Source organism: Triturus cristatus, chromosome 6 (assembly GCF_964204655.1).
Source record: "Triturus cristatus chromosome 6, aTriCri1.1, whole genome shotgun sequence".
NCBI classification, from domain to species: Eukaryota; Metazoa; Chordata; class Amphibia; order Caudata; family Salamandridae; genus Triturus; species Triturus cristatus.
The window spans coordinates 1,055,911,476-1,055,928,084 of record NC_140589.1 but is presented as its reverse complement, the minus strand read 5'-3'; the positions used below and the strand labels follow the sequence as shown (position 1 = coordinate 1,055,928,084).

General features: G+C 40.7%; 1 long non-coding RNA gene across 1 annotated transcript in view; it reads right to left on the bottom strand.

The window, feature by feature from the left end:
* Positions 1-16,609, bottom strand: part of LOC146820980 (uncharacterized) — a 116,105-nt gene that overhangs the window by 25,495 nt on the left and 74,001 nt on the right. Inside the window, exons 3-4 of the long non-coding RNA XR_014963078.1 lie at positions 3,101-3,165; positions 2,859-2,892 (exon numbers count right to left, since the gene is read on the bottom strand). This is a non-coding gene — a long non-coding RNA (uncharacterized LOC146820980). The remainder of the gene's footprint in view (positions 1-2,858; positions 2,893-3,100; positions 3,166-16,609) is intronic.

The window sequence follows — 16,609 nt, the reverse complement described above, 5'->3', positions numbered from 1 at the left end:
CAAGGGGTCATTTTTGTAGAACCTTCAACTTTTTTCATAGATACTAACAGTTAAAAATAGAAAATGTTGAAATTGAGTTGAAATAAACAGCCATTTGAACCAATGTTTTCACCTGTAACTTATTCTAAGTAGGATAAAGTTTTGAGAGCAATACACTGTTACATTTGCAGGACCCTTATGGTTTTGGGATATATAGGACTTGTAGGTTCACCTGGAACCTGAGGAACCCAGAGTCAATAACTGAGCTGCGCGTTGCAATGGTTTTTCATTGTGTACCAGGTATATAGCAATTCATTTGGTAAAATATAGAGTGAAAAATAGCTACCAAGGAAACGTATGGTTATTTGCACATATCAGTTTTCAAAATGACTTCATTTTTTACAAATTGTCTTACATTTGGAAGGCAGAAATGCAAAGAAAGTCAATTGGTAATACAACTTGTTCTACTATTCTGTGTTCCCCTATGTCTCCCAATACAAATGCTACCTCGTGTGTGGGTAGTCCTAGTGCCCGCGAGAGGAAACGGCCCAAAATGCAACATGGACACATCCCATTTTTTAGCTGTAGATTTTGAACTTTAGCTCAGCCGTTACCTAGGGAAATATAGCAAACCTATACATTTCTGAAAAATACACACCCAGGGGAATCCAGCATGGGGTGGCTCAAGTGGCTCCCACCAGGTTCTTTTACCCAGAATCCCTTGCAAATCTCAAACTTTATTTAAAAGAAAAACAATTTCCTCACATTTCCTGTGATGGACAGTTCTGGAATCTGCATGGATCCACAAGCTTCTACCCCCCAGCATTTCACAAAGTCTACTGATAAAAATGGTACCTCACTTGTGTGGGTATGCCTAGTGCCCGCGACAGGAAACGCCCTAAAATGCAACGTGGACACACCACATTTTTACAGTGAAATCTGACCCTTTTTATGCAAAGTGCCTAACTGTGGATTTTGAAACCTAGCAAACTTATACATTTTTTTAAACTAGACACCCAGAGGAATCTAGGATGGGGTGCCTTGTGTGGCTCTCACCAGGTTCTGTTACCAAGAATCCCCTGTAAACCACAGACTTTGTAAAAAAAAAAAAACATTTTCCTCACATTTCTGCGATGGAAAGTTCTGGAATCGGCGTGGATCCACAAAAGCCCACCCACCCTGCTTTCCCCAAAGTCTCTTGATAAAAATGGTACCTCACTTGTGGGGGTCGGCCAGGTGCCCGTGTCAGGGAAAGGCCCAAAACATATTGAGGAGAAATCAAAATTACCAATCACAAAATGACCTGCTTTTGCAAGGGGGATCACCTGGATTTTTTGCCCCGTGCTCGTGGCCATCTAGGGATACCTACCAAACCCACACATTTCTGGAAACTAGACACCCAGGGGAGTCCAGGGAGGTATAGCTTGCATTGACCCCCCTACGTTTTCCTACCCAGAATCCCCTGCAAACCTTATATTTAGTTGAAAAAATCACATTTTTCTCCAATGACTGTGTGGGAAAGTTGTGACAACACTGGGCTGACAAAAATTTCCTACCACCCAGTGTTCCCCCAGGTCTCCCGACAAAAATGGTACCTCACTCTTTTTGTAACCTTTACGGTTAGAACGGATTGTGCCACAAGCAAAAGTGTCCACTTTGAAAAATTCCTTAAACAATTGCACAGCAGTGTGGAAGGTATCGAGGTACAAAGAGTGACCTTTTGTTAAAAAGACCTCTACCAAGATCTCACACAATTTTCTCTGAAACTCCTAAAATGGAGGGACAACCAGAGGGGGTCAATAGTGGAATCCCTACCAGTGTACATCTAAAAATTATAGATGTATCCTGTCCTACTCTCAGATAACATATCGAACCTAATTCCATAACGCGCCCTCTTGCTAGGAATGTACTGCCTAAAAACAAAACGGCCCTTGAACAGGACCAAATACTCATCAACAGCTATTTATTTCCCTGGAGTATAGATCTCTGAAAATAGATCTACAAAGTGATCAAGAACAGGCCGAATCTTAAAAAGACTGTCACAGTCAGGGTGATATAGTGGAAATGCTGAAGTATTATCACCAAAATGCAGCATCCGAAGTGAAAGTAAATACAGATAACGACTTATAATTGCCGGAAATATGGCCGTTGCCATCAAGAGACTGGTAGACCAATATGAAGACAGGGGCAGGTTTCCATATCAAGTCCATCAAAAAAGTTAAACTCAAAAATTTCTTCATCTCATCCAGATTTGTGGGAGTCGACCAGATAGCTTTAGAGTGGGGCCTAAATCTGGCACTGTGGTCCCTCAAAAACTGTTCAGCATACAAATTAGTCTGCTCAACAATCTCAGCCAAAAATACATCATCCATAAACAACTGAAAAAACTGTATAGGCAAAAAGTTTCACAATTCACTCTACACCCTGCAAGACCACTAAAGGCAGGCAACATCGGCTGCACCATGTTTGGATCAACCCAGGTTCCAGCACTTCTAATGGGAAGCCTTATAGCCCCGGGCTGCAATTCAGATGCCTCTTGCTGCACCATCGACACATTAGTGTTCTCCTCTAAAACAGGCACTTCATAGAGACTGAGAGTAGCTTCATCATCAGATGATTCCTTGTGGACAGATAACTCACTGTCAGAATCTTGCACTTCCTCCTCTGCCTCAGATGCACTCAGTCTCATAATCATGGTCAGAGGAAGATTCGAAACGCATACCAACCACCTGCTGAGCAGTAATCCTGTGGCTAGCCATAATCCTTACTAATAAAGGTTACTTGACAAATGAGTCAACAACAAACACTTTGTTAAATATGTAATAAACAAAATGTGGCTTTATCACACAGACCTATATACTCCACATGATACCACTCACCTGCCAGCAACACCCGGACTCCCCACCACCTACTCTGCACAGACGCAGCAAAAAAATAGAAAAAGAAAATCACAAATGGGACAACACAATACACATTGTGCACAAATCCCAAAACAATGTCACACTCAAAACATAAGCTAAGTACACTGCTATTATGACACCACTTACAAACAATTCATTCATGCATGACAATAATACTCATTTGGAGTAAACACAACAATAATGTTTTTCTTAGCAAATACCTGTAACTACGCAAATTGCAGATCAACCACTGCCGAAACCACAAGGAGGAATCAAAAGCTTTGCACTAGAATAAAAAGGAGAAATAAAATATTACAATCACATATGCAAATAATGCATCAGTCCACACACAATCTACCAGCCAAGCTAGGAAGCAGAGGGGCCTAAATATAAAGCCAAAACATGCACACACAAAAGGGGTCTCTCTCCAAAAACAACTCAGTAAAACCAATGTCCCCGGTGTCTAGTGGCTTCTACCCCTTAAGGGGGCAAGTGGGCCTAAAAGCATAAGGCCAGTCTGCCCCCAAGGGGGGCAGAAACAGCCACAATAATACCCCCTGAAAGGGGAATGACCCTTGCCCAAGGGGCCGCTCCCCAACAACAACATTAAGCCATCCCTGGTGTCTGGTGGATTCTGCCTCACTTTGGGGGCAAATGGCCTAAAAACATAAGGCTGATCTGACCACAGTAGGGGCAGAAACAGCCACAATAATCACCTCAGTAATGGGGAGAAACCCTTGCCTAAGGGGCTACCCCCCAACATCACCAAAATTGATCCAGAAAGAAATCCCTGGTGTCTAGTGGCTTCTGACCCCTTTGAGGGGCAAATGGGCCTAAAACATAAGGCCTATCTGCCCCCAAGCGGGCAGAAGCAGCCAAAATATTCACCCCCTGGAAGGGAAACAACTCTTGCCCAAGGGACCGCTCCCCAAAAACAAAATTCTGCTTCCACACGCTCAACCTGCTCCAGAAAATCTACAAGTGGCTCCCCACAGAGTCCAGGAAAAGGGTCACAAACACACTCATCAGCAGCAGACTCAACTACAGCATTGCACTCTATGCCGGCACCAGGCAAAGATTCCAAAAGAAGCTGCAAAACATCCAAAATGCCTCTGCCAGACTCATCCTAAACATCCCCCGCTACAGCGGCATCACCAGCCAACTGAGAGACCTCCACTGGCTCCCAGTCAACAAAAGAAGCACCTACAAGATCCTCACATATGCTTACAAGGCCCTTCACAACGCCAGACCCAAATACCTCAACCACTGCCTCTCCTTCCACATCCCCACCAGACATCTCGGCACCGCTCATCAGTCCCTGGCCTCCCACAGATTCACAGGACCACTGCTGGAGGAAGATATTTCTACCTCGCTGCAAAGACCTGGAACTCCCTACCACAGCAACTCAGGCAATTTCCATCTCTGCCTCAATTCAAGGAAAGACCTCAAGACCTGTCTCTTTGACTGAACAGCAGATCCCACATCCCACCGCTCAGCACCTTGAGACCCTTACCGGTGAGCAGTTGCGCTTTATTAGAACACTGATTAATTGTTTGATTGGTTGAAGGATACACCAGTGAAGAATGAGGTAGATTAGGGCAAAGGATCCTCACACACCATTTAAAGGTCTTGAAGGGATTTCCATGGATTAAAAATAATTTCAGAGACTAAGTGTTGTAGGATCATCAATCTATTTGTTTACAGGAGACTTGGTTGCACAAGGAGACTCCTATATTACAAGGAATTTTCTGATCATAAAGGAGGACAACTTATAACCCCTCATGCTCAGGTCATGCTGCATTAGGGGGTACTATCTCTAATCTCTCAAGGGTAGCAAGAGATTTTAGCACTTTGACCATAAGTAATGCATTTCACTTGCTCATATAAAATTATATAGGAAATATAAATTTGGCAGATGTGGGAAATATTTGTGAACTTGGTGAATAATGTAAATAATAAGGAACAGTTTTCACTCTTTGAAGAGGATCTAACACAATGTCAGCCTATCTCTAAACTCATAATCCCAAAACTCTAATGGTGATTATGGCGAAGTAAGTCAATAAAAATGTTATGGGCTTAAGTTACAAACCCATAAAAGCTAAATACACATAAATACAATAAATTCATAAACACTGGCAAATTTTTCTAAAAAAAACAACAAGACTATACACGCAATGAGACAGCATTTTCTTTTGCACATATTCAGATCATGGATCCCCCATAGAATTTCTGATTTATAAGGAGTGTGTACGGCATGCCATACATAAGGTGAAACACAGGCACAAACCTGAGGGTATTGCAGTTGTTATAAAAAAGTTAGAGCCATTCTACAATATCATAAACTGCATTGTTTAAGGAAAGATATCCTTGGGACTTTATAAATTCCAAAAAACAATGTAAAAACGTAACATCCCTTAAGATGAGGAATTCTTGCATGGATATTTGACTAGCGTTTTTGATTAGACATTTCTGCACTTACAAGTAACAATGAGGTAAACCATGTTAAGTCTAAAACAAATTAAAGGCTATTTGCACTGAATGGTAATTATTTCTGATAAGAAGGGTTACTGTCAAACTAGTATATGCTTTGAAACTCACTTTACTACCAATGATTGATCCCCTTTTGTGAGCAAAAAGATGATGAGACACATTTTTTAACTCTGCCTTACTGGCATCCGACACAGATTCTGGATCATGAAATAACTTTTCTCTATTTATTCCACAACACAGTGTGTATGTTTTTGATCCAGGGTATTTCCAGTGCCCAGTCATGTGAAAGGCAGCCCACCATTACTCTCCTGTTTAACACAACCTCTTGTATAGCCCATATATCATGCAATAGGAGTAGGGGCATTACTCTAATGTCATCTATATGCGGCAGCCCTAATTCCCTGTGGCATAGGGTAAACATACAAACACACAAAAGGTGATGGGAGGATGCTAGCAATAAGCCTAACCACTGGCAATTGCCCGGGGTAGCATTCCAACCAATCAGATTTTTGCCCACCATGCCTCCTCGGATTAGACCCAGCTACATGCATATCAGTCTTGACCCGGCTCCTGTAGTTAACAGTCCAGCCTCAACTGCCAAGCCAGGTCCCCTCTATACAGAAACATGAGCAACCCAGGAACGGTTTCGTTCTGATTGGGGCTCTTCAGCCAGGTGTAGCTTCCAGTGGCACAGTGAGCAAGGGACCCACGTCAGCATACCCTTGGCCACTTAGTGTGTTACATCAAACACACAAAAGCCATGTTCACTGTATCACCGAAAACAAGCTGTACCTGGATGATAAGCCATAACTAGGGTGAAACCGTTCCTGGTTTGCTTGTTATATGGATCAGGAAGGACCTGGACCGACAGTTCGGCAAGACCGTTCCCATGAGGAGAAGGTCAAAGACTAATTTGCAGATGTCTGCATCCAAACTGAGGTGGAATGGTGAGCAAAAAAACGATTAGACAAATTGCAAGCATTCCTCCCATCACTTGTGTGTGTTTCCTAAGGTAGACAGCTTATTGGAATAGACAGAAGTCCCTTCAGTCAGAAATTCTCATACGGAATTAGTCTCTTAACATTTGCATTTCCCCATATTCGCAGCTACAGAAATACACTTAGCACAATAAATTGTGCCGGATTCCTTTCAAGGTTTTTAAGCTCAGTATTGACTAGAAAGAAAAAAAGTGCAGTAGTTGCCTTTGCACATTGGTCACATCTTGTTTCAACCTGTTGCGTGTAAGTCCCAACAGAGTTAAAAATAACACCCAAAAGAAACCATGCATTTGTTATATGTTAAAATCTTGCTATGCTATATTAAAACATTTTTTCAGGTGCCTAGGATCCCCACAAAGCATTTCTTAAAGCTAACCTTACATCTAGGTCTCCCATTTAGGCAGTAGATTTATCCATCAAACACTGAAGTGCTATTGGATGCGGGCCAAGAGGACCATGTTATCTGCATAAAAGGGCGCTGGTATTGGGTAATGGCCAACCTGGGCCATGACCGTTCCTCCCTTTGCCATCACTTTCTTCAAGTTAAAGAGGATGTTTGCAAGGACACACACCTGTCTCAGCCCCTAGCTATAGAAAGCTCCTCAGTGCATTCCACATTTATACCAAATCTTACTCTGGCAGTTGTCCCTGTATAGATATATCGAGTGACATTAATTATATGCACATCCACCCCCATCTCCTCCATTAAACGGCACAGTTTGCTGTGTGAGACACATTTGAAAGCACTGGATAGATCCATAAAACCTAGACAGATAGTTTCCCTTTTTGCAACTGTGTATTTTGAAATTCATAGGGACAGATTTAGACCTTGTTTCACTGTGTATTTTGAAATTCGTAGGGACAGATTTAAACATTGTTTCACAGTGCCTATGGCCCTCCGAAATTTGTATTGGATGTGCGTCATGGTATTTTGCTCTTCCACCCACACCTCTAACCTGGCTAACATGACTCTCTCCAACACCTTGACCAGTGCATCCAATAGGGAGATTGGACTGTTTCATCATGGGTTGATCCCCTTTCTTAAAGATGGGTATGATTAATGACTGGGACTATGTGTACAGCAACCCGCTCTACAAGTTGCTTTTAGAATGTTGGTCAACAGGGGACCCCAGAAGTCTTAAACACATCTGACAGTCCCCCATCTGGGCCTGGAGCTTTGGAGTTAGCACATTTTTATTGGATTAACTTTCTTCTAAAATGGGCTCAAACGTCCCGCCACTAGGGGAGTAAATATTCCAAGTGGCCATGCCCTGTCTTCAGAGTGAGGCCTCCTTTCCTCACCCGCATTTAAGATTCTAAAGTAGCCTTTCCATTCACTTGTCGGTATCACTACATTCAAGGTTTCAGCACCAGTATATCTCTCTCTCAAAAAAGGCAGATTAATCACATTCTAGAATACCTGATTATTTCTTACTTTGATAGCAGCCACAGGGTAGCCCAGGCCTCTTCCAGTAAGGTTCTCTTCCTATTTATGAGTGCATGTTTATATAATCTCCTGCACTCTATGATCTCCATTATGGATCGTCTGCATTACATAAGTGCCCCTTAATCCTTTATATGCCGTAGTACATTCACAATTGAACCAGCCTTTTGGGTTTTTGCCTTGTCATTAGGGGGGATGGAGAGCTTTATTCCAATGTCAGTCGACATGTTGATGAAAACCTCTTTACTTTTCATATCATTAGCATTCTTATCCAAACAGATGTTTACTAAAGATTTGTCTGCTTTATTAAATTGGCCCAAAAAAACAAGATGGTCCATTCTGTTCCACTGAATTTGAGGGGCCTTGTTCTCTGAAACCTCAATGCCTCCCACATTTTTGCATAGATTAGAGTCAACATCTCATAAGTGACTGTCAATCTAAAAGCTTTGAGGACAGTGATCACTAAACTAATTGACATAGGTTTAAAAATTCTGGATATGGTGACTCCAACTGTTTTATACGAAAATAAAATCAATCACACTTCCCTCCAGCTGTAAATGTGTCTGCGAAAAGGGCAGCTGGTATGCTCAATTCATTCCCAAACAGCAAGATGTGTTTAACAAAAACGTGGTTGATCAGACTACCATAACCCTCTTGAGTGAAGTGAATTTGATAATTGACCTTAGCATCACTAAAACCACAGACCTCCCTAACAGAGACATGACATAAATGACTATTAAAGTTCCCATCCCATTTTGTATGAGTCATGTCCTCCCCCATTAAGTGCACTTAAATCTCTGTCCAGACTTTCAACCACGCCACTTCTCTGTGTATCTAAAAGATAACATTTAAACATACTACCCGCACTCCCCTTGAAGCTTCTATTCCAATAGTTCTGATAGACGGACTCGCAAATCTAAAACTTATAAACACATCCTTCTATAAGGGTAGAAATATAAATCTTCAGTCCACAACTAAGGCCTCCTCGAATTGTAGTGGACTGAAGGTAAGTGGAATGTCACAATATATATAGTTTTTAACCTAAACATTTGATGTTACCCAATATATTCTGCAGGGCCGCCACTTAAAAAAAAAAATGAAAAGCGAGAAAGAACTTACAAAGTTTAATGGCAGGCCTGACTGAGTCTCCCCAGGGTTAGCAAGCATTCCCTTCTAGGTAACGGGGCATGTGTCCTGCAGTGTTCAGAGGTGAATAGTTATCCCATTGCCTCTGACCCTGCAGACTTTACTCTGTCATCAACTACTCCTCTCCATTAGCAAAATTACTTATCACCTGGGAGTGCCTGAGTAAATCAGTATTCACACAAGTGTTGAGGCAACTAAAACCAATGGCAATAGAAAGGGCATAGTTAGTAAGGTTAATGCTGTGGGAGATTGGCTGAAGAGATGACATTTCATTGGACCTTTTTGAGACGGTTATGAAAAGGATGTGTGGTCGAAAGAAATAACCAAAGGGACAGGTAAAATCTGAATATTTTCTGTGTGAAGAGGTCTAAGTCGCAACAAAATCCTCTCAACCAGATTTGGGGTTCACAAATCGATATCCCACATTCCACTTGAGAAGACCTAACCCCTCATCCCACCCAGTTCACCTTTCCTGCATATATGATGTCCTGTGCCATTTCATTTGTAAGTCCCACTTTCTGGCCTAAATAGTTTACAGATTTATATTTTAAGTCAGACCAACTTTCAATCTTCCCTTCAGAAAAAGGTGGTACATTTGTCAGGACAAAGACACCCGGGGCTGCAACGGGAGGGGGAGCTAAATTCTTCATATTACTCATTTTTAACATTTCCAAGCTGGGGTTGTTAACAATGGGTGCTATAAAGTTGTAACAAAGAGGACGAAGTCCCATCACCCACCAAAGTGGCATGCTTCATCATCTGGGGCATGCCACTTCGGTGGGTGATGGGACTTCGTCCTCTTTGTTAGGACTTTTTTTCTGAACATTTCTCACGAGTATTCGGTTGGTTGACCAGAGTATCGGTCTTTTCCCTTTTGGTTTGTTTAGACCCACGGATCTGTATTGTTATATATTGAGTCAATAGGGGATGTGTCCGTGCTGGTCTTTAAATTTCCCTGCGACCCTCTTTACACTTGCTGTTTTTGGATGCTATAAAGTTGTGCCATCATTATCTAATTGCCTCCTAAGAACTTGCACCCCATGCCCCTGTGCAGACCCTGCCACCACAGATGCCCCTCCCAGTGGAACCAGTGTAGATTTGTGACTGATGCTATTCTCTGCCCCTCTGGACCCTGTTTTTTGTATTTTTGCAATAACTTCACAGAAAAGAACTACTTGCTTTTCTATCATAGTGAGTCAACCATTAATTTTATTCACATTAGCTAACACCATCCCTTCGAGGGTAGTAAACATGGTTAGAATGTAATTAATTATGCTTTGTTACCAAATTTGTAGATCTCCCTTGGTTACTTTCCCTCTTTCCTGCACAATATATGACTCTTTAGGGGATGATAGGTGTTAGAAGTGTCATCCTTAGGGTGGTCTTTCCCTCAACGTTTTGCCTGTTATCTCCCAGTTTTGCTGATTATTGTTGTTGGCCTTAGAACGCTCAGCACTTTATCACTGCTTACCAGTGCTAAAGTGCATGTGCTCCCATAAACATTATTACATTGATGTATATTGGTGTACATATTTGTTATACTGGTAAGTCCCTTGTAAAGCCGTATATGCATACCCAGGGCCTGTATTTAAAATAGTACCAGTGCGCTCCAACACTGATTATGCCACCCACAGAAGTAGCCTTTCAAACCTGTCTCAGGCCTGATACTGCAGTGCCTGTGTGTGCAGTTTACTGCCACTTCGACTTGCCATTTAAAACCTACTTGCCAGACATTAAACTCCCCTTTTATTACATGTAAGTCACCCTTAAGGTAGGTCCTAAGTGGTAGGTCCTAAGTGACCCTATGGGCTGGATGCCATGGAAGTTAATGGTAGGACATGCACTTGTATGTTTTGCATGTCCTGGTAGTGACAAACAGCTTATTATTTTCACTACTGTGAGGCCTACTGCTCTCATAGGCCAGCATTGGGAATTCCTTAGTACACTTTTAAGCTGTAATTCCTGATCTGAGAAAAGAGCTTTTTCATGTTTGACATTTTTAAATGGTAATGATAAATATTCCCTACTGGTGAAGTTGGATTTAACATTACTGTTTTAGAAATGACACATTTAGAAAGTGGACATTCTCTGTACTTATTGCTCTTTTTTCCTAACAGTCTATCTCCAATTAACGGATGGGTTGGGTGACAACTACACTTTGTGCATTGCTTCTAGACAGGAAGGTGAGGCTCATCTGCATTCTGAGCACATTTGTACTCTACTTACTTTGTTTTGGTTTTATTTTGCTCAGATAAATATCAACTATTTTTCTAAACCTGTGTGGAGTTTTTTGTGTGCTGTTTTCATTGTCATTTCTCTGTGTGTGTATGTGTGTGTGTGTGTGTGTTTGTGTTGTACAAATACTTTACATATTACCTCTGAAGTTAAGCCTGCCTGCTCTGTGCCAAGCTAACAGAGGGTGAGCACATGTTAATTTAAAGTGTTTATTTAGTTTCCCCTGACTAGAGTGGTGGTTCCTGCCTGGTCTGGGCGCATACCTCAGTCAACCTGGAATCCCATTTCTAACAATGGGTTACATATCCTAGGCGATCTTATAGCCGGAGCCTTCTTTTTTCTGTGGTGGAGGATTATCCAAAGCCAGAGACAAGGATATTGACAATGGAGGATTAGTTGCAAAGCAGGTGTTACCTCTGTCAGATCTGATCAACCAACTTGGCTGTTCCTCCACCGGTTTTCTAGTTATTAAAACATCAGAAGAGGATACTACCTCATGACCTTCCTAGATGTCTCCTTGCTCAGTAATACACTGATGGGTTGCCTCAATTCTTGCGTCTATGCTAGTAATCTCCTTGTCTAGGACACCCATTGCACTTGACAAAAAATGTACTAGGATATTAAACTGGGTACCTTTGTTTCCATTGACAATGGAGTTTAATTTCCATTTCCCACTGCTCCTCCGTATCCAACACTTTTGATGAAGGAGCCAAGAAACTTGACCCAACCCAGCCTCTTCTGGGCTCTGACTAGCGCACACTGGCCTGCTCTTGGCACAGTCTTCTCATGGGACATCCCGTGCTGTTGGCCCCTCTGTGGGGCTCTAAAGTGCTAACAAGCGGACCCTCCCCCTCTTTCTGGCACAAGGAATTCTGGTCACTGTAGTCGAAAGTGGCGTGATAAAGTTTTGATGCAACCCACGATATGCGCTACGTGTGCCACTTTTAAGTACTAACAGGCCCTCCTCCTGGCGTAAGGGATTTTACCACTGAAGTCCAGTGTAGCCTGACAAAGGGACCCTCTCAAGAAAAATTTATTTGGAAATGGTCTGGGACAATGTTAGGTTATAACTCAATTTTTATTCACATTTTGTTTTGTTGACCTTCTGGCCATACTTGGCACTACGGCATCCTTCACTCCAAAGGTGGGTGGAGTCCACATCCTTTGCCTTAGTTATAATGGATACCAAGCAGATCAGTCTACAAAGAAAACATACACATTTTGCTTAATATTCCTCTAATAATAAGATGGTAGTAAATATAAACAGGGCCAAAATTATTGTCTTTGGAAGGAAAGCTGTATCTTATACATAGTTTATGGGATCTACTAAATTGGAGGAAGCGAATTCCTGTAAGTACTTAGGTGTGTGGCTCCAGAAAGTTTTGTGCTGGACGTATCTTATAAAGGCCTTAAAGACAAGAGCACTAATGTCTTTCTCATGGTTAAAAAAATGTAATAGACTCCATAGAAGTTATTTATCTAGATCATTTTTTGCACAAACTTCACAATAATACAGCCTCAGATTTTATATGGAGCAGAGATTGTATGTTTGGGTACCGTGCTAAAAATAGATTCAATTGCTGGCTGTTTAAAAAAAAAAAATGTTGAGTCTGTCTAGCTTGTTGATGGTCCAGGTAATAAGGACAGAGCAAATTTAATGGCCTAGGGTTATTTTACAGGATCTCTTACTGTGTGTTTCTGGGAGAGGCTTAGAAGTGCTCAATTGTGTGAAGTAGCAACCCTTTACCAGGAAGAAATTTCTATAGGTGAAAGAAGCTTGGCTATGGAGGTAAGCAGCTATTTGCTCATGATAGGCAAATACTTGAAAGTAAAGGTATTCATACCTGGTTTGGACAAATCTATAACAAAGGATAAGTGATTACCTGGGTAACAAATATTCAGGTGAATATATTCAGGTGAATTCTAAAGTCTCTTCTCACAGTATAAGGGTATTCTCCAACTTCTAAAGCCTCTTCTCACAGTATAAGGGTATTGTTTAACACCGCAAAAAATGAAGCCCTGAATATCCCCACTGCCCAATTTCCGAATAAAAGCAGGCTAGATAAAAGAGGAGCCACACTACTCAAAAGTCTGCGAAGCTTCGACCTTATAATTGCTAATGGGAGGTTAGAAAATGATATTCCAGCAAATTATACTCATAAGGCGCCAACTGGGAGATCCATTATAGATTATCTAATTGTTTCTGCAGATTTCTTTTGTAAACTCATAAGTATGGAAGTTTTAGGAACTGATTTTAACGACCATATGTTGATCTGCTCCATATTTAAATTTACTTGTGCTAATGTAGGCCCCCGGAACTTTAAAGGCAGCACAGTAGGGTTCAATGCAACAAATGGTAGAATCTACTGGAATACGCAATCGACTGCTAAATTAAAAGCGAACTTAACAGCTTTGATAAAAGATCAGCAACACTTAGTAATGGCCGAGTGTGACTCTCCTCAATTTGATTTACTTGAAGCCTTTTCCCATAATGTAGGTTCTTTGTCTACATTATGTAAATCATCGCACGTCCCAGCTAAACGGAGATCACATTTTAATCCAATGCTTACTATAAATAGGGAAATAAATAAATTAATGAGTGCCCAGTTCCTGGATTTTTCTGTCGAACAAAGTAATCTAATAAACTTATTAAAGAGGAAAAGGCAGAGGAAAAAACACTCCTTAAAACAAATAAAGGAAGATGGCATTTGGATACAGTTAAAAGAGGCGGCCTCAAAAAATAACTCTAAAAAGTTTTGAGAAATAATCGCTGACTGCTGTGGCACAAGATTGAAATCTCATCCCATTCCTATTAAAGAAGAGAAATGGAAACTCCACCTGGTAGAACTCTACTCTGCTAATTTTAATTCTACCAGCCCTGTCCCCTCTGCACCCAACTCTTCCGAAACTCCTGTATTCAACTATGCACATTCATTGAATGATGTGGTTGGATCTATTAAAAAAATGAGATCCTCAGGAGCAATGGGACCTGATGAAATCCCCATGACAGTAATCAAAAAGGAGCCACTTTTGTGGGCCATGTATCTAGCGCCATTGTTTAACTTTTGCTACTCCCAGGGAACACCACCACCATCTTGGTCAGGTAGTATTTTAATCCCTCTGTACGAAAAGGGCCCTAGAACTCATCCGAGTAACTATCGGCAAATAGCCTTATTAGATGCAGCGGGGGAAATATTTGCAGTATTCTCGATCACCTCACGGAATGGGTGATGGAGAAGAAGGTCCTCCCTATAGAACAAGCAGGTTTTTGGAAAAATCATTCCACCCTGGATAACATCTCCATGCTGAAACTAATTGAGGAGAAATACACAATTTCGTATACACGGCCTTCATAGATTTTTCAACGGCCTTTGATAAGGTAGACCGACCATTACTATGGAGAAAACGCTAATGGTTTGAGCATTTTCTATAGTGCAACGGACAGAAGGCATTTTTACATCTGCTGGTGGTTTCCAAAGCAAAAATCCCACCAGCTCTGCTTTATGCTATCTAATCAATCCCTGTAAAGGATTGGAGTTTTTTAGATAGGATTGAAGGACAGAGTTTACGTACATTATGCATTTTTAACACGTTAGTTCCATCAGCTGCTATTAGATTGGCCTGATAAGCTCCTATATCCAAGGTTTATCCAGGGTTTTACGTTGGGGATATCAGTTAGAAAATAGCTAGCCCTCATTAAGAGGTTCCATGTGTCAAGAAATCTTTGGCGGAATTGTGGGGAAATATTCCCTATATCGTGATTTCTCTTTGGCACTAAAACCCTTCTGTATACAAGAAGAATCACTGATTACCTGCCCGCCATTAGAATTCAAATCCTTTTTAAAAACCTCAAGTGGTAAGATCAGCTATAATAGAGATATTAAATTATGTAATTCTAAAGAGAGATTAAAGATAATAGCCAGGACGAGCTCCCCGAGAATTTCTCAGAAATATTTTCATGAAATTTAGAACATGGAATTCGCATGAATCTTTTACCTTTAAACGATTTAACAGCAAACTGGTCCCAGAACATGAAAAATTGAAACATTTGTAATTTCTGTTTGCTGAGCATACAGAACCTGGATCATGTCTTGCTTGTCTGTCCAGCATTGGTTTTGAGTCGTCGTCACTGGCTTCGGACGATGTTTTTACAAAATGGTGTTAAAGATGTAGCTTCAGCCCGCGACTTTTCTCTTTTGACCGAAAGTAGTCTGGGTAAAACTATTTAACTTTTTTAAGGAGTTTATGGATATATTTTAATCTTTTATATATTCTTTTAAATGGGCTGTTCCCTTGTGCCTGTGGCCCTATTATGGAGTAATAATATTCTCTCCTTTTTGTGATTGTATTTTACACTTAACTGCTCTTTGCACAACTTGGATATGTCTTGCTTTTCGCCCACTTTCTTCCTACTAATTTTAAAACTCGATCGTCTATTGAAGCTGGATTTCGGATTGTATTCTGCACATGAATTTGCCGCAACTCAACTGCTTTTTTGCACATGTTGCAAAGGCTTTGTTACTCCTATTCTCTTGTTGCTAATTTCAAACTCTACTTTTTGCCGAAGCAGGATTTTGAATTGTATTTTGGACATGAACTGGCTGCTACTTAAATGCTCTTTGCACAATTCGGGATATGCTTTGTTACTTCAATGCTCATGCTGCTAATCCCAAACTTCATTTTTTGCCAAAGCTGCCATGCGTTGAAAAATTTGTATATGTAGTTCATGCCATTAATGTGTTTCCGCAAGAAACAGGAGTAGATTTATTTGGGTTTTTTTGTAAAAGGAAAACGCATTGCTTATCCAATTACGTTGATTGCTCTAGAATATGTTTCCGTCTTTTATCAAGTATTGATGTGATGTACATTATCCTATTCTGATTTTTACACGAAGCTGCCAATGTTTAGTATGGTCCACTTATGTTATGTAAGGGAAAATTTAAGACCTGCTATGATGACTTTCGATATTTTATAATGGTCTAAGAAATGAGTTGTCCTTCTGTTTTATTATATTTTATGTAATAATTTGTATGTATCTTTTTATGTGGACCTCATTAGAGTTCCAAATCTTTAATAAATATTGAATTGGATTGTCAGGTGAATCCTTAAGGAAATACTGTAAAGAGCAATCTAATGATCCCTATTTAGACATTTTCCCTAGTTAGAAAATGAGAATGTTGATTTTAAAATTTCAAATAGATACTACTACTTGTTTTGCTTTTACGGACAAAGCAACATCAGTTTGGAAAAATGGAGGAACGTGTATTTGTGGTTTAGCTCCTTAAATAATATTCCACATGTTGTTTTGGATTGTTTATTTTTTGCAACAGTTAACAGTAAGGATTTTAAAACCTATGTTATCTACATATTTAATAGAGGCCTGTTATGCAGCAAGACTTCTATTGTTTAAAATGCTG